General features: G+C 59.5%; 1 protein-coding gene across 7 annotated transcripts in view; it reads left to right on the top strand.

The window, feature by feature from the left end:
- Nucleotides 1-242: 242 nt before the first annotated feature.
- Nucleotides 243-18,616, top strand: part of TIAM1 (TIAM Rac1 associated GEF 1) — a 167,911-nt gene continuing 149,537 nt past the window's right edge. For 4 of the 7 annotated variants that reach the window (XM_059686294.1, XM_059686293.1, XM_059686296.1 and 1 more), the window contains exon 1: nt 248-379. The gene's annotated coding sequence lies outside the window, so the exon portion shown is untranslated. Of the gene's footprint in view, nt 380-18,616 lie in introns of all 7 variants that reach the window. The other 3 variants (XM_059686301.1, XM_059686299.1, XM_059686300.1) reach the window with 3 other exon arrangements.

Below are 18,616 nucleotides of genomic sequence, written 5' to 3'. Positions count from 1 at the left end.
CGCCGCGGGGCCGGGGTGCAGCCGCGCACCGGCGTGCGCCTGTTGTCAGCCTCAGCCCAACTCCGAACGCCCCGCTCCTGTGTCACTCGTCGCGGATTGGCCGGCCGGAGGCGGAGCGATAGTCAGGAGGTCCAATCGGAGCCCGGTTTCCCACGCGCTCCTCAGGCCCCGCCCCTAGGGCCGCCCACGGAAGCAGCCTGACGGCTCCCATTGGCCGCCCGCGAGAGCCGAGCGCGCCGGGCGGAGCAGCGCCGCCGCCGTCGGGCGCGCGTCTCTGCAGCGCCGCGGTCGCCTCGGTGCCCGCAGCCCCGGGACCCCGGCGTTCCCGCACGGTGCGGCCCCCGTCGCCGACGTCCGACATCCGGGACGAGCGTCGCGGGTGAGTACCGCTGGCTGGGTGCGCGGCCGGCCGGCTAGAGCCACCCCGAGGGCCGCGGAGAGGATGCCCGAGCCACTCCGCTCCTCTGGGCACGTCCCGACCGCGTCTCCCGCACCCCGGGGTTCCGGCGGGTCCTAGCTCCCCCCGATTGCTCTCTGCTCGTATTGTTTTCGCGTTCGCCCACTCGGGAGGCGGGGAGGCATCTCGAGAGCTCGGACCGAGAGGAGGGAGGCGAGGCAGCGGCGTCCAGGCGGCCGGCGCCGAATGGAAGTGACAGTGTCCGGGCGTTGGCGCTCGGTCTTCCCGCGGCAGGAGGTCCGCGCTGACTCGCGGCGGTGGCGGCACTTGGTATTTGTCGGCCGATTTTTGTCAACTTCGGGAGGGAGTGCGTGCGTGCGTGTGGCCGTGTGTCTGTCTGAGACCTGGGCACCTCCGGGCTCGCGGTTTCGGTGACGCTGCCTGGGCGCTCACCTTGGCGATCGGACATACGGGGAGGAGAGCGGGGGTCGGCCCGCGGGGCCGGAGACCGCGGCCGCCCTGGGAGGGGGCCTTTCCAGCGGCTCCTGCGGGCGAGGAGACAATGACCGGCCCGGCGCGGGGTCCCTAGGCTGGGCGGGGGTCTCCGCGCGCGATCGCGGGGTCGGCCGCCGGGATGCTGCCGCGCCGCGCTGCTCACCGCCGGCCGGGACCCGCGTGGGGCCCGCTTTTGTTTACAGACCTCGCCATTGGGCGAGCTGCGGTGCCGCGCGCCCCTCCGAGCCGGGGGAAGTTGGTGCGCGCTGTCAGGTGACGCCCCCTCCCCCGGCCTCCTGGCGAGACGCTGCGGGGAAAAGACGCGCAGGCGGCGCCTTCCCTCCAGTCCCCGCTGCGCATGGCGCCCTGGGCCCCGCACCGTGAGGCGCCGCGTCCGGCCACGGTCCCTCTCCAGTGGGTGGCCGTTGCGGCCGTCGGGGCGCTCCCCTCCCTCCCGGGGGCTGGTCCTATCGCGTCCGCGGACCTGCCCAGGCTGCACCGAGCTGCCTTGGCTGTGTGCTGGCCGGGCTGGAAGGACGCGCGTGAGCCCGGCGGGACGCTGGCCAGCCCGTGCCCGCCCCCGTGGTACCCACGCGCCCCGGAGCATGTGGGGCATCTTGAGTCGGAGCGGGCGGTCGGGTTACCCACGTCTGCTGCCTTGGACGGGGCTGGATGGAGGTTAGGAACCTGAGTGCTGAGGTCAAACCGACCTGGGTTCCAGTCCCTGGGATCCAGGCCACCGACTCCATCTCCCCACGCCTCGGGTTCGGAGTCTGGAGAGCCGGGAGCGCTCCATTTGTGGGTGCCAAGGTGGCGGGGGCGGGGGGGGGGTCAGGACGACTAATCAGCTGCTGACAGTGCCTGCCACATGAGTCCCTGGGATAACGGGGTGTCTTGCCAGAGGGACTCTTAAGATCAATTTATTGGTTTCAGAGAGGAAGGGAGAGGGAGAAAGAGACATCAGTGATGAGAGAATCGTGGATCGGCTGCCGCTCGCCCGCCCACACCCGGGCCTGGGCCTGACCGGGAATCCAACCATGACCTCCTGGTTCATAGGTCCGCGCTCAGCCCCGGAGCCAGCGGGCCAGGGGGCCCTGACTGCGGACAGCAGTTCTACACACGCTTGTCTCGCCGGCTCAGGTTAGCCATGTTGTGCTTAAGCAACCGGGCATTTCCTTCAGGTTCTAGTTCCTCCTTCCTTCCTTCTTCCTTAAGGCCAAGCTGGGGAGGTGGGGCGGTGGGGGGGCGGGGAGGCTGTGCAGGTGGGAAGCAGCACCGAGAGCCAATGGCAGCCGCGCACAGTGACTAATGCCCGGATGGAGGGAGGTTTGAACAAAGACACCTGGAGGCCGGGAGGGAGCACTTCCTGGTGGAAGTGGAACCTGAGCCCGGCAGCAGCTGGGGGAGCGCCGGCTTCTGGAATATGCTCTCTGCACCCAGGAGGTGCTCCTGCCCCTCGGAGGTCGCCCTGGGGGGTAACACGAAGCTGCTAAGGGAGGATCGCTGCCTGGAGGGGCAGCCCCTGGGGCAGCTGCTGGGGAGCCGGGGGCCGGGAGGCGGGAGGCGGGAGGAGAGGCGGGAGGAGAGCCGGTTTCGCTGCGCAGCCTCCGGTGCTCTCCCGCTGTCCCCACTGGTCTGCCCTGCGCGGCTCCACGCTGATGATCAGGCCCAGAGACAGCCTTTCCACAGGAAGAGCCGCGGGAACGCCTCCCCCCAGCACAGGTGTTTGGACACGGCCGTCCCCACTGCCTCCCAGCAAGATGTTGGGGGGGGGGGGGACTCCCGTTTCAACGCCCTTTGACCCACGGGGCAAATGATGGAGCTGGGTCCGGGGACACATCCTTTGAAGGCAGACCCCAGAGGCCTTTGTGGCCCAAACAAGCAAACAAACCGAACAGTGGGCGCGGGCCTTGCCCCCCGTCCCCCCCCCCCCCCCCCCCGGGTTCCCAGACCTGCCCGGTCACCCCGCGTGGCAGTGGGCAGGCTCCAGCCAGCGCCAGCCAGCGCGGTCCGTGGTGTCCCGCTGGGCGTCCGTAACCTGACACCGGCTGGGGTTCCTGCCCTGGTTCTGGGGAGCCCGGCCCTGAGGGGTGGGAAGGAGGCTCTGCCCCGCCCCCCTCCCCACTGCTCTCTGGGGGACCAGGCAGCCTGGGCCCAGAGTTGAAGGGAGCACGTAGTTAGTGGTTCAGAAATCTCACCAGCTGACAGGGTGACTCCACTCCAGGGCTCATCCCAGAGGAACCTGACCGCCGCCCCCGTGGACCTGTCACTCCCCCCACAAATTCCTGCAGTTCCACCAGCTGAGCCAGCCCTGCGAGGGGGTGGGGGGGAGAGAGGCCGCCAATCCTGAAAGTTGCCCATGGCCTCCACTGGCCCAGCAGCTCGCAGTCTGAAGGGGAGGCGCTCTGTGAGGTGGCCCTGAGCCACAGTGCAAGCTCCGAGCCCTGCTTTCCTGGGGGGAGTGCAGGGAACAGCAGGGAAGAGCGCCCCTAAAAGTCAGGGACGCGGAGAGGCGGAGGCCGAGGTGGGAGGCGGCATTGGTTCCTGTGGGCCGCTTTCGAGTCCGATGGATTCCCGCACCCTGAGGGCCCAGCTTGTGTCTCAGTCATTTGGGTTCCTTATTGAAAACACCTTTTCACTGGCGTGTGTGTGTGTGAGTGTGCACGTGTGTGAATGTGTGTGTGCGCGAGTGTGTGTGAGTGTGTGGGTGCGTGTGTGAATGTGTGTGTGAGTGTGCGTGTGTGAATGTGTGCGAGTGTGTGTGCATATGTGAGGGTGTATGAGTGTGTGTGTGAGTGCGTGTGTGTGAGGCTGTGTGTGAATGTGTGTGTGCGTGCGTGTGTGAATGAGTGTGCGTGCGTGTGTGTGAGTGTGAGAGTGTGCGTGTGAATGTGTGCATGTGTGTGTGAGTGTGTGCGTGTGTGAGTGTGTGCGTGTGTGTGCGCGCGCGCGCGTGTGCCTATGTGAGTGTGAGTGTGAGTGTGTGTGTGTGTGAGTGTGTGTGTGAGTGTGTGTGAGTGAGTGAGTGTGGGGAGCATACATACATTTTCTTGCTAAATTACCAATAAATAGGTTGCGTGCGTGTTTCTGGGGTCTGTCTCCCTCCCGACAATGTAGGACCAGAAAAGGCAGGTTTGCAGGGCCCCAGCCACACTGTCTGTTTCTCACAATTCCAGACTTCAGACCTCGTCGCCTCTAACGGTGCCGCTTTATGTAAATAATAACTCCTGTGTTAGAGGAACAAGGGTCTCTCATCTGCACAGGCCCCGTCGCTGGTCTGCAAAGGTTTTTATTATGAAATGAAGGAGGCACTCAGGAGCCAGGCCGCCGCAGCCAGGAGCAGGGTGTTTGAAAATGGAACAATGCGCCAGTGTAGAGATATTCCTCCCTGGTGAGGGCCTGCCCCCTGCCCCTCCCCACCTGCACCCCCCCCCCCAGCAGCAGACCTGCCTGTCCGGGCTCATTAAGAACTTCATGGAGGCCGGGCTGTGGGGACAGGGGCCTGCGGTGCTGAGCGAGGTCCTTCTAGCCTTGGCACGCTGTGTGTGTGGGGGGGCCCAGAGGCTGTGCGGAGAGACTCGCTTCCCTTCCCGGGGGCGGAGGGGGCCCTCGGGCGCGCACTCAGAGGGTGCTGGACAGAGGGACACTTCAGAGCGCCCGTGGGAGGCGGCCTTCAGCCCAGCGCATCCCGGGCTCAGCCTGCGCCAAGGCTGCCGTTCCCATCTCGGCTGCGACAAAGTTTCTTCCGGAGGGACACTGTGCGCAGGGGAGGGAGGGGGACACTGTGCAGGGGAGGGAGGGGCCCCATACTCCCTTCTGAGCCCCCAGCAAAACAAACAGAATTATAAGACACTTCAGTGTTTGCGGCTCTGAATGCGCGAAGGGAGAGGAAGGAAAGGGAGGGAAGGGTGTTTCGTTGAAAAAAAGATACCTGGTGCGGCTGGTGTGGCTCAGTGGATAGAGCGTTGGCCTGTGGACCAAAGGGTCCCGAGTTCGATTCTGGTCAAGGGCAGGTACCTGGGTTGCAGGCTCCTCCTCCCCGGCTGGGCCCTGTTGGGCCTCCAATCTGTGCTTCTCTCACATCGATATTTCTCTGCCTTTCCCTCTCTCTCCCACTCTCTCTAAAAAGCAATGGAAACATGTCCTCGGGTGAGGATTTGAAAAACAGAAAAGATACCTTACCCGGCCGGCGTGGCTCAGGGGCTGAGCATCGACCTAGGAACCAGGAGGCCACGGTTAGATTCCCGGTCAGGGCACAGGCCCGGGTTGTGGGCTCCATCTCCAGTGGGGGGCGTGCAGGTGGCCGCTGACCAAGGATTCTCTCTCATCACTGATGTTTCCATACCCCCTGCCCCTCTTCTCTCTGAAATCAATGCAGATGTATTTAAAATAAAACTTAAAAAAAATAGATCCCTGTGTTCTTTAAGTCCAGCCTCTGCCCCCGTGAGCTGAAGGATTGGTGTCCGGTGTGAGATGTGATTGGGAGGCAGTGGCCTGGGGCCCACACTCGCGGGGAAGGGGTGAGGGGGAATGAGAGGGGAGGCTGTGGGGCTCAGGTTGCTGGTCTTAAAGAGCCCTCCCTCCCAGCACCGTTCTCTGGCCCCTTGGCAATGGCTGCTCCAGCCCAGGGGCTCCTGCCCGCTGGTCTGGTCGCCTCCTTGGCCAGGAGCTGCTAACCTTGGCCTTGGATCCCCTCCTGCTCCTGCTACTGCTCCTGGCTTCCTCTGCCCTTCGCAGAGGTGAGGGAGTGCCAGGCAGCCCCGCCAGGCGGGTGGCGGGGAGGTTGGTGAGTCTGGGTGGGGATGCAGGTGTGGGGTGTGGGGCTGGAGGTGAGAGTATGGGGTCGGGGTGCAGGTGTGAGAGTGGGGGTGGGGGTGTGAGTGTGGGGGTGCAGGTGTGAGTGGGGGTGTGGGTGCGGGTGTGGGCATTAGGGTGCAGGTGTGGGTGCGCCCTGTGATGGTGTCAGCAGCTTGGAAGTGGAGCGTGGAAATCGCACCCAGTGCGCATGGCTACGGTCTGCAGGTGGAGGCCCAGGGGCCCTGAGGAGGGGTCTGCTGGCCTCCCCTTCCTCACACCCTGTTGGGGCCTCCTGGTTTTGGGGGCGATATTCCAGCCTGACCGCTCAGAATGGCTTCAGATCCTGGTGACCCAGCTGTGCCCCCGGGTGCGCGGAGGGTACATGGCCGCCTGCTGGGCCCGTGGAGGCTCCCACGGGAGTCAGGAGAGTCGGGACGGGTTCACTCCCACTCGCTTCTCGGTTTGCGAAGCTCATAACTGCGTTTGTTCTCCCCATGGCCTCCCCATGTGGCCTTTCTTTTACCGAACAGGAGCCTGCCCAGCCCACCCACGCGGGTGTCAGTGTTGCCTTTTGGGAAATGTGCGTCCCGCCTCCTCCCGGGACACAGGCTGGGACCCGAGGGCCCGGAGGGCCAGCCCTTCAGGTGCGGTGGCCGCTGTGCTCTGAGAACACGCCCTTCCCCCCTGAGGCCCAGCCCCGGACCTGGGACACCTGGTCCTGCTGCTGTCATGGTCCCCCCCCTTCTCAAAAGTGCCCCGTTCGCCCACCTGCAGTCCTGAGGGTCAGAGCTGTCACCCTGATGATGGCTTAAACCAGCGTCTGCAGCCTTTCGGACCTCGCGGACCCGGGTTGGCGACCCCTGTCTGAACCACTGGGCGGTGGTCTCAGCCACTGGGGGGAGCGGCTCCCTTCCCGGGGGTTAAAGGTGTTGGCCTGGGGCGCTGTGTGGGGTCAATGCCAGGCCACTTTCTCATCTAGAACAACTGACCGATGGACCCCGAGGTGACCACGCCGTCCGAATGCCCTGGCCGTGCGGGGCCGTGGCCGTGCTGAGCGGGTGCTGCTGCCTGCGCGTGCGGGGAGGCTTTGCGGTGTCTGTTCCCGGCAGGCCTAGCGCCTGCTCAGGGGTGCGGGCTGGCCATCGAGCGTGACTCAGTTTGTTTTAAATATGTTTTATTGACTTTAGAGAGAGGGGAAGGGAGAGAGAGGGAGAGACAGGAGCATCGATGAGAGAGAGACATTGATCGGCTGCCACCTGCCCGCCCCACACTGGGGATGGAGCCCGCAACCCAGGCCTGTGACTGGGAATCGAACGTGACCTCCCGGTTCATAGGTCGACGCTCAGCCTCTGAGCACGCCGGCCGGGCGGTCGTGAGTCAGTTTCGCTCCCACACACTTGTCACAGTTCCACTCAGTGGCCCGTCCACAATTTTTCTGACGTAAATTATATTCTTAGGAAATGCAGAATTTTTAGCTCAAGTAAAGCCAAGTTTGATTTGATTCTAAAAACAGTGTGCACAGTAGTAACGCCACGAGTGTCAGCACACGCAGGACAGAGCGTGGATCAGGAGCAGCAGGAGCCTGTCCCCGGCCACAGCCCCACGTCTGCCCGCTCCAGAGACCACGGCTGCACCCCGTGTTTTTAATTGTCTCCGCCTGGAAAAGAGATGCCTGGGCCACTGGGGGCGCTGACCTCCTTCCTCTCCAGCTTTTTGATGATGATATTTTCAGCTCCTACATTGATTATTCTTCAGCCTTTTTTCAAAAAAATATTTCATTGATTTTTTTACAGAGAGGAAGTGAGAGGGATAGAGAGTTAGAAACATTGGTCAGTTGCCTCCTGCACACCCCCCACTGGGGATGTGCCCGCAACCAAGGTACATGCCCTTGACCGGAATCGAACCTGGGACCCTTCAGTGAGCCAAACCGGTTAGGGCTCTTCAGTCTTTTTTTTTTTAATATTTTTGTTGATTTCAGAGAGGAAGGGAGAGGGGGAGAGAGAGAAACATCAGTGATGAGAGAGAATCATTGATTGGCTGCCTCCTGCACGCCCCCCGCTGGGGATCCAGCCCGCAACCCAGGCCTGTGCCCTTGACCTTTGGTCTGCCGGCCGATGCTCTATCCACTGAGCTACACCAGCTAGGGCGACACATTTTGTGTTAAGCCGATTTCACATAAAAAAGCAGAGCCATACCTTGTTTACTTAAAAAGCGGAGTGAGTGACTCAGCAGTTCGCTTATCAGAGCTCCGCGGAGGGACTGTTCGCGAAGGAATTTGGAAGTGGCTGTCTTGGTGTCCGCGTCCGGGTGTCAGCTTTCTGCTGGGTAACATATTTTGTGTTGAATTAGGACACAGGTTCTTTGCTGGCGGCAGCGTCCTGGCCGGGGACGTTGGCAGGGACGAGACATTTTTGGTTGCCACCTGGGAGGTCATGCTGGCATCTGTTTAGGTACAAGGAGACACCTGGCACCTGGTTGGTGCGGCCGGGACGTCGCTGTCATCCAGCACAGAACAGGACGGTCCCCAGATGGCGAGGGCCGGGCCCGCGGGCAGCGAGGCTGAGGGCGGCATCCTGCGTCTCAGGCGCAGCCCCTGTTGGAGGTCCCGGCCGGAATCCTCCGCAGCTGTGCTCTAGACGTTCGGAGTGAGCGCAGCAGATCAATAACCAGAGGCACTGGGTGATTTTGGTTATTTACAAACTGGTTATTGTCAGCCATAGGAAGGTCCTTTTCAGGGTAGGTTCCATGAACAGGATAATAATTTCAGGTGCTTGAGCAGTGACCCCCCGCCCTGCTCTCAGGACCTCGCCGATCCCTGGCAGGCGCAGCGCTCAGCACTGCTGGGCCATGTCCTGGAGGGAGGACATGTGCCGAGTGATGGTGACATCACGCCTCGTAAGCGGGTTACTGAGCATTCAACATGTTTACAGCGCCCGGCAGCGCAGCTCAGGGGTGGAGCATTGAGCGATGAACCAGGAGGTCAGGGTTCGATGCCCGGTCAGGGCACAGGCCTGGGTTGTGGGCTGGATCCCCAGTGTGGGGCGTGCAGGAGGCAGCCAATCCATGATTCTCATCATTAATGTTTCTATCTCTCCCTCCCTCTCTGAAATCAATAAAAATATATTTTAGAAAAACATTTACACAGCCCAGCCGGTGTGGCTCAGTGGTTGAGTGTCCACCGAGGACCCAGCAGCCTGGCTGAGTGGCTCAGTCGGGGGGAGCGTTGTCCTTACACCCTTTCACGGTTCGCGCCCTGGTAGGGGCGCACACAGCAGGCAGCCAGTCAGCTTTCTCTCCGTCTCAGATTCATGACGTAAATCAAACACCCTGGGTGGGGAATAACATTATTTTTCAGAAACACTGCTTCAAAGTCAGTGCAAGGTCTCCCGAGCCATTTTAGAAACGTTTTCTGAATGTTAGAATAATGAAGAATGAGGAACTCATCTTGGAATCCCTGCGATTAGAAATTACCATTTCAGTTCTACAATGATATCAACTGAACTTTAACATTTCATTGTAATTAAAAAATTAAAATCCGGTAACTGTGGTTTCCACTGAACTAAACAATTTCAGGATCCAATGATTTAAAAATTGACTCGCACAGTTTACCCTGTGGGTCCCCCCCCCCCCCGCCCCCCCCCAGAGTTAATGACTTAGTGTGGGATTGAGCCTGCCTGCACCCCTGGCCCGGGACCCTCAGCCGTTGTAGCAAAGCTTCCAAACTCCCTTTAAGCAAAGGCGTGCGGGTCCAGCCGCGCCCCTCAAGCACCCACGTGACCTTCTGCTTCCCGGGGCCAAAACCAGGTGGCCTTGACCTGTGAAAGGTGCAGGTCAGGGTCAGGAGCTCGGAGGCTCTGGCCAAGGACTAGAGGCCAATGAATGGCCCATTCTTTTTTTAAAAATGTCTATTGATTTTTTTATTTTTAGAGAGAGGGAAAAGGGAGAGAGAGGAACATCGTTTCTTTTGCCTCCCCTGCCGTGCCCTGACCAGGACCACACCCCCAGCCCCCAGCCAGCTGAGCCACGCCTGCCGGACAGCAGGCCTAGTGAATGGGGCTTCTCAGAGCGGCAAGGCTGCACCTACTCCTCACAGACAGCCTTTGAGTTCGGGTTTTTTTTTTTTTAATTGATATGGGGGGGGGGAGAGAGAGAGAGAGAGAGAGAGAGAGAGAGAGAGAGAGAGAGAGAGAGAGAGAGAGAGATTGGTTGTTTATGCATTTATGTTGATTCCTGCACGTGCCCTGAGGGGCCGGACTGCATCCTTGGCGAACGGCCGGCTGCCTCCCTCTCTTCGTACCCTCCGCTCAGAGGGAGGTCTTAGCCGCTCCAGTCACGGCTGTGCCTTGTGACCTCAGTGTTTCTTTCATTAAAAATTTTTTTCTATTGATTTCAGAGAGGGCGGGAGAGGGAGAGAGAGAAACGTCAATGATGAGAGAATCATTGTTCTGCTGCTTCCTGCACGCCCCCCACTGGAGATCGTGCTACAAGCCGGGCCTGGGCCCTTGACTGGAATTGAACCTGGGACCCTTTGGTACCCAGGCCGATGCTCTAGCCCAGCGGTTCTCAACCTTCCCGAGGCCGCGACCCTCTAATACCGTTCCTCATGGTGTGGGGACCCCCAATTTCGTTGTTACAAATGGAACATAATGAAAGCATAGTGATTAATCACAAAAACAATATGTAATTATGTATGTGTTTTCCGATGGTCTTAGGCGACCCCTGTGAAAAGGTCGTTCAACCCCCAAAGGGGTCGCGACCCACAGGTTGAGAACCGCTGTTCTATCCAAACCAGCTAGGACTGGGCTGTGTTTTTTGGTGTTACTCCTCACCTGAGGATATTGTTTCCATTGATTTATTTGAGAGTGGAAGGGAGGGGGAAGGGACAATAAACATTGATGTGAGAGAGACACATTGATTGATTGCCTCCTGCACGTACCCTGACTGGGGCCTGGCGGGGGGAGTGGGGGTCAAACCTGAAACCGAGGGACATGCCCTTGACCAGGTATCAAACCCACGACCCGTCAGTCCTCTGGCCAGCGCCCTAACCACTGAGCACACTGGCCAGGGCCGAGGAGTGGTCCGTTAATGTAAATCGCATGGGCTGTGGTGACTGGTGTTGAGGGTGACTTGGTCAGAGGCCCTCTCCCTGCGTCCGTGTCTGCTCCTTCCTCGTGGTCATTAGGAAACGCAGGGTGAGGCGGGGCTGTTGTCCATTTTGAGCTGAAAGGGGGAGCCGAGAGGACGTGCAGCTGCTTGGTAACCCCTGGCCGCTGCCGCTGCCCTTCCCAGTCGCCGACCTTACCTGGCGGCCTGCCTGTCTTTCCCTCCGAGCCCTCTGTGTCTGGGCAGCCTCCCCCCAGCCCCCCGTGGAGGCCCCGCGGGACCCAAGGCCGGCGCAGCACAGACTGGCCGCGGCCCAGGGCCAGCCCCGGGGGAGCTGGCAGCACCGTCCACAGGAGCCGGCGGGGGAGGCCCCCAGCGAGGCGGGCGGCGTGGGGAGGGATCCTGGGCTCACGTCCTCCCCGCACGCAGGACGCAGGGAGTGCAGCTGCTGGCAGGCCAGGCGCCGGGAGGTGAGCTGCCTGGGGACACGCTGCCATCAGGGGGTGGGGTGGGGGGCTGAGCCGGAGCGGGCACCCCACGGGCGGCCGGCGCCGCTGCCCTGGACGCGGAGCCAGGTGAGTCCTGCGTCTGGTCCCCGGGAGCCGGGAGGAAGCTGCTCGGGAACCCCGACCTTCATTAGGAAGACAGCCCCCTCCTCCGCGTCGGCTGGGCCTGTGCGGGGGCAGCCAGGAGGAGGTGTCTCTGAAAGCACCGCCCGGCTGCTGCGTTTCTTGGCTCTGGGCACCGAGGGCGGCCGGGGGTCCGGTCCTGGAGGCCGACCAGCTGGTGGGCCAGCTGCCCGCTCAGTGTCGGGTGTGAGCCCCCCGCCTGCTGCCAGCTCTAGGCCGCCCCACAGTCCATGGATGTGGGTCTTCTCCTGGGAGCCCCCCCCCCCCCACACAGCGCATCACACCGCACACGCTGGCTCCCCCACTGGCTCCCCCTCCCACCGGCTTGAACACGGCTGTCCTGAGGGCTGACGGGGTCGCTCGAGAGTGAGGGGCGGGGAGGTGGGGTTGGACGGGCCCCCCTGCAAGTCTCGGGCACCTTGGCCAAGATGCGCCATGTCTGAGCCTCAGCTTTCCTTTCTGTAAAACGGAGCGTGAGGCTGGAGAGGTGAGAGCCCAGAGCACTTTGCAGGGAGGCGACCGTCAGCTGGGAAGACGTCAGTTGTCTGTGAAATAAGCGTGGTCACCTTCAAACCTCCTCAGTGCGCGGCCAGCCGAGACCCCCTGAGGCGGCCCTGGGAGATGGTGACGCCCGACAGGAACGGGAAGGACGGTGGTGGCGGCCCTGCGGCTCAGACAGGACGCGTTTCTGACTTCCTCCCAAGGTGGTGGTGTGAAGGCCAGGTCACCGCTCGCCTGGGACGAGGGGGGACACCACGGGCAGGGGTGTCACAAGAGCAGAGATGCCCTCCTGTGAGCAGAGGGGCAGGCCGTGCCAGCCATGGCCAGTGGAGCCGAGAGAAACTGACCGACCACGGAGGCTCGACTTCCCATGAGAGGCCTGCCCGGGCCTCCAGAGGACATGTGCCTGGAGGGAGGGGGAGGGACACCCCCCAGACATGGGGGAGGGAAGGTGATGGGTTGGAGGCTCTGGACCCAAAGCTTATAACCCACCTGGGCCTGCTGCTCCCAGTGCTGCCCCCTGCGTGTGGGGGGAGCTATTTCGGGGAGAAGCGTGTGCTGCAGGGGTGGCCTGTTGCTGCCTTCCGGCCTGAGCTGGGCAGGTGGTCTTGACCCACAGTCCTTTTCTAAATTTTTATTTTAAGTACTAGAGGCCTGGTGCACGAAATTCGTGTACATGGGGGTGGGGGTCCATCAGCCCGGCCTGCACCCTCTCCAACCCGGGACCCCTCAGGGGATGTCTGACTGCCGGTTTAGGCCCGATCCTGCAGGGCCTAAACCGGCAGTCAGACATCCCTCTCGCAATCCAGGACCGCTGGCTCCTTACTGCTCACCTGCCTGCCTGATTGCCCCTAACCAGTCTGCCTGCCTGATCGCCCCTGACTGCTCTCCCCGCCAGCCTGATTGCCCCTAACCTCCTCTGCCTTGGGCCCCCGCCACCATGGCTTTTTTCCGGAAGACATCCGGAAGACGTCTGATCTAATTAGCATGTTACACTTTTATTAGTATAGATGTTTGTGTTGATATCAGAGAGGAAGGGAGAGGGGGAGAGAGAGAGACATCAATGATGAGAGAATCATGGATCAGCTGTCTCCTGCACACCCCCTACTGGGGATCGAGCCCACAACCCGGGCATGTGCCCTGACGGGGAATTGAACCCTGACCTCCTGGTTCATAGGTCGATGCTCATCCACTGAGCCACGCCGGCCAGGCTGGACCCACAGTCTTCAACGGCTGGAAGGAAGTCTGTGTGCAGGCGGGAAGACACCGTTAGGGGGAGAGAGCTGTTCACAGCTGCCTTCTCCGAAGGACTTGGGTTCAGTCACCCGCCAGGAGCTGGGACCGGGCCCTCCTCGCCTGCTCTGGACTCTTGTCCTGGAACCAGCCCCTCGCTAGTCTGGTTACGGCGCTCACACATGTCTGCCCGTGTTCTCTCCCCCCGGGGGGCCGGGCTTGAGGACTGGCAGCCCTCCCCCCTCCCTCATGGCTGTAAATACCATTGGTTGAATTCCCGTAATTGATAGCCTCCTGTTTCCCAGAGGACATGATGACTGCACCTGTGTCTCTCCCTTGAGGGCCTCGCGCGAGCCGTGCGCTGGGTGCGGGGTGCCCCGCCAGCTCCGGGAGGGCCTGTGCCCCACAAGCCCCTCTGCCCACCGTCCCTGTGCCTCTCTGTGGGCGAGGGGCTGCTGGTGTTGGAATACGGGGTCTCATCCGCCTCGCCGGGCACTGGGACGCTCAGAATCCCCGTGCGGGGCGCCCCATCCCAGGTGTGTGGGCACCAGTCCTCAGACTGGATTCTGACGGGGGGCAGAGGCGGCCTTGCCGGGGGAGGGTGTGTATCTGCAGGAGGACGAAGGGCTTGGTCAGAGATCAGCCCCCGGAGACTGGGGACTGCCGGTCAGGAGGGTGCGGACGGAGATGGGAGGTGGGGGGACTCCCCTGTTGGGTTGGCCTGGGTGACCTCAGGGTCCCTTCTCCTCCTTCAGGTTTTGTGATGACGGGAGGGGTGTGTGGATGAGCAAAAACTAAAGGAGTTTATCATCGTGAAACCAGCTTCACAAGAAAGGTGAAGGAAAGGCCGTAACCAGAGGAAAGAAACAGGAGAAGTAAGTCCACCTTTAATATGCAGAGAAGCAGACACCTGAAAGGCTGCTACGAAGGCCACAGGGAAACAGTTTCAGACTCAACTCGAACTCAAGTGGTTGGAGATACACAAGATCTAGAGCAGTGGTTCTCAACCTTCCTAATGCCGCAACCCTTTAATACAGTTCCTCAGGTTGTGGTGACCCCCAATTTCGTTGTTACAAATTGAACATAATGAAAGCATAGTGATTAATCACAAAACAATACATAATTATAGATGTGTTTTCCGATGGTCTTAGGTGACCCCTGTGAAAGGGTCGTTCGACCCCCAAAGGGGTCGCGACCCACAGGTTGAGAACCGCTGACCTAGAGCGTGACACCACTAACACAGAGCGGGGAGGGCAGTGAGCATCGTCCTCCCAGAGCATATGGGAGCGCAAAGCCCGACCAGCGTCAGTGGGCTGTGGGAGTAGACTGACACACAGAACCCTGGTGATGACCACAAGCCAGGAACCCGCAAAGAAGAGCGAGAAGGAAACCCAGACAGAACACGAAAGAAAACCAGTCAACCAGGGAGGAGACCAGGAGAAGCCATGAGCGGGGAGAACAATCAAAACCACCGGAAAGCAGTTAGCAAACTGGAGCTGAGCGCGTGCTCATGGGTAATCACTGTAAGTGTAAAGGGTTAGCTGCGCCCATAGAAAGAGGGGCGGCTGGACGGAGGGAGGAACAGACCTGAAGTGCTGCTGCCAGGACACTCACTTCAAAGTGCACGACACACACAGACACACACGACACACACGACAGGCACACGCAGGCACACACGACACACATACCCAGGCACACATGACACACAGACACACATGACACACACAGGCACACACAGATGCACACAGGCACACACGACACATACACACAGGCACACACAGATGCACACAGGCACACATGACACACGCACAGACACACACAGACACACACAGGCGCGCACAGACACACACAGGCACACATGGCACACAGAGACACACAGACACACACACAGACACAGGCCGACGGTGAAGGGACGGGAAGGCCCTCCCCTCGCGGGAAAGGGGAGGAGCTGGGGCGGCAGTACTCACGGCTGCCAAATAGACTTTCAAACAAAAACTAAGAAAAGACAAAGAAGGTCAGGACAGAACTGCGAAGGGCCGATCCGGAAAGAGGACACGCGGTTGTGAATAGCTGTGACCCCGCGTCGAGCACCTGAGCGTATACAGCAGTTCCCGTGGGCATGAAGGGGGGATCCACAGCGATGCAGCCAGTCGGGGCCTGAATGCCCCACGCACGGCAGTGGATGGATCGTTAAGACAGAAATTAATGAGGGAACAGTGGCCTTCAGCGTCACATTAGCTCAGATCGACTTCATCAACATTTGTAGAGCATTGCACCCCCAACTGCAGGACACACGTTTATCTTCGGGTGCACGGGGACATCCTGCCGGGAGATCGCGTGAGGCCACAGAACACGCCTCAATACATTCAAGAAAATGGAAGTCCTCGCCAGGGCCTTTTCTGACCACACTGGCATGAAACTAGAAATCAGCTCCGGGAAGGAACCTGGGACAAGCAGAAAGACCGGCTCCATGGAGACAGTGCAACAGGCTACAAACAGCCGGTGGTACAGGAGGAATCAAAACCCACCTTGAATGAAGTGAAAATGAAAACACAACTTTTCTAAACGTATGGGCTGCGTAAAAGCAGTCCTACGAGGGGAGTTCATAGCTGTGCAGGCCTCGCTCAAGAAACAAGAAAAAACCCAACTAACTCTGCGCCCAAAGGGACTAGAGAAAGAAGAGCAACAAAGTAAACAGAACTGAGGAAATCGTTCAAACCAAATGGAAATAAAATAGAAATGAAAACAAGGAAAGGAAAGATGAACTAAGTAGGTGTTTGGAAAAGAGAAACAAAGTAGCCACATCTTGAGCCAAACTCCTCAAGACAAAAAGGGGGGAGCCCAAATAAATACAACCACAAATGAAAGAGGAGTTACAGCTGACTTCCTAGAAAAAGGGTCACCTAGGAGACCCGGGTACAAGTCTGCAAATACACATCACCCTCCAAGGCCGGGCCACGGGAGCTCAGACTCAGTGGTGAAAAGCTGAGAGCGGGTCCTCTAGGACCAGGGACAAGACCAGCGTGCCCACTCACTCCCCTGTTCAGCAAGCATTGCAGGTCCTGCGAGCCACAGCAATCGGACAGGAAAGGAAAAGGAAGGTTCCAAGCAGGAAAGGAGGAATTAAAACTCTCACCATTTGCAGGTGACAAGATACCTTGTACAGGAAATCCTAAAGACTCCAAAAATTTACTAGCGCTAATAGATGCGTTCAGTCAGGTTGCAGGATACAGAATCCGTATACGGGGCGGGGTAGGCTTACAGCTGTTTGTATGGAAAGAATACAAATAGTAGAGTAATAAGTATTACTTATTTGCGTGCTCACCACCGTGAACCTCTGTGCCCACCCCTGCACAGACACCTGTTGCATTCGGATCCTCCAATAGTGGACCCTCGGCAGGAGACGGTCATAAACCTCACACTGTGTAGAAATACATTTAACCGAAGGGGCGACAGAGCCCTGGGCTCAGAACTGTGAGGCACTGAAGAGAGAAGCGGAGGAAGATCCGTTAGGATCCTTGCTCTCCTTTGCTTAACCCGCTCACCTTCCAGGCTTAGCGGAGAGGCTTACTTGTGTGGCCGCGTGACAGTCATGTGTGATGTGAAAACCAAGGTTCAGAGAGGGTAGGTCATTTGCCCATGGTCACACAGCCAGCAAGTGTGGGAGCCTTAGGTTTTCTGGAATTCCAGAATAAGATCTTTAAGAAAAACCCTTGCCCGGCTGGTGTGGCTCTGGGGTTGAGCGTCGACCTATGAACCAAGAGGCTGCAGGGCACATGCCCGGGTGGCAGGCTCATCCCCAGTGGGAGGCAGCCGATCATGTTTCTCTCTCATCAATGCTTCTATCTCCCTCCCCCTCCCCCTCCCCTCCCCCTCTCCTTCTCAAATCGATAAAAACATATTTAAAAATAAAGTTAAAAAAGAAAAACCCTAGAAACTGTTTTCTGGTGTAATTTGCCAGCTCTCCGTCCTTTCCAGTTGAAATGTTTGAAAAACGACCTAGTGGAGAATTTTCGGACGAGGGTTTCTTCCTAGTGAAGGACGGACGGGAGGCAGATGAGGGTGAATCTAGCAGCTTCTCCCTCATTCCAGGCCCCTGCAGGCCCGCAGCCTCGCTGTTCGTCCGGGTCCTCTTGGGGGGAAGGAGGCGAGCCCCCATCAGTTAGTAGCCCCGCCCCCTGGTGGGCTGGGTCCTGTCCCTCATGGGTGTCAGGACTCCTGGTGTGTGGAAGGCATGGGTCCCCCTCCACGTATTGTCACCGTGTGGGCGGGCGTCCCTCGCCTGTGGCAAAGGCAGCAGGAGCCCGCTGAGTGTTTGCTTGTGGGAGTCGGTGGGCGAAGCGAATCTAGAATTCAGTGTCCGAGTCCAGGACCAGCTTCCGTCTCCGGCCACAGCCCGTGTGCAGGATGTGTGTGTGTGTGTGTGTGTGTGTGTGTGTGTGCAGGAACCCTGCGGGGCCGGCTGGGCACTGGCTGGCGCTGAAGGACCGGCTTTCAGAAACCCGCGCGTGATTGGATTTCCCCTCTGATCATCCGTCAGAGCGAGCAAGGCCTTACCCCGGGACCTATTCATCCCCGAAGCCATGGTCCCGAACGGGCCGGCCTGCCCCACCAGCCACAGCCCCCTTCGCGTTTAATGCAAGTCCTGTCTTTAGGAAATTTCATGGATGAAAATGTAGAAATCAGAAGAAAGGAGAAAAAGCCTCACCCAGAGACACGTCATGCTCGCACAGCTACTAGAGCTTGTTTTCAATTGCGGGGTGTGTGTGTGTTTATAACATCACAGCGGCTCCCATTTTAGCGCCAGTTCAGCGGCGTTAGGCACACGCACATGGAGCGCGTTCACATTGCTGCCAACCAGCCCACCTTCGGCTCTGGAACGTTCTCATCTTCCCACACTCACCCCTCCTCGCCCTGCCGCCACCCTCCCCCTTCCTGGCTGAGTCTGACTGGTCTGGACTTTTTGTGCAGGTGGAGTCATGTCGTGTTTGCCCTTGGTGGCCGGTTCTTCCACTGAGCACAGTGCCCTAGAGGCTCATCCATGCTGCAGCGGGGTCAGGACCGCCCTCCTGGTCGGATAACATCCCTCTGTCCACGTGTACATTTTGTCTGGCCCTTCACCCACGGTGGGCACGGGGGTTGTTGGCGTATCTTGGCTCTTGAGCGTCACGCTGCTATAATCACAGGGGTGCCAACGTCTGTTGGGTCCCTGGTTTCGTCTTTTTTGCGATGTACCCTGAATTGGAATGGCTGGATTCTACCATAATTCTGTGTTCAATTTCTTAAAATATTTCTATTAAAAATTTTTTTTTAAATTGACTTTTAGAGAGGAAGGGAGAGAGAGAGGGAGAGATAGAAACATCAGTGATGAGAATCATGGATCAGCTGCCTCCCGCACGCCCACACCGGGGATTGAGCCCGCAACCTGGGCATGTGCCCTGACCGGGAATCGAACCACCAA

Source organism: Myotis daubentonii, chromosome 3 (genome assembly GCF_963259705.1).
Source record: "Myotis daubentonii chromosome 3, mMyoDau2.1, whole genome shotgun sequence".
Lineage (NCBI taxonomy): Eukaryota > Metazoa > Chordata > Mammalia > Chiroptera > Vespertilionidae > Myotis > Myotis daubentonii.
This window is presented reverse-complemented; position numbering and strand designations above follow the sequence as displayed.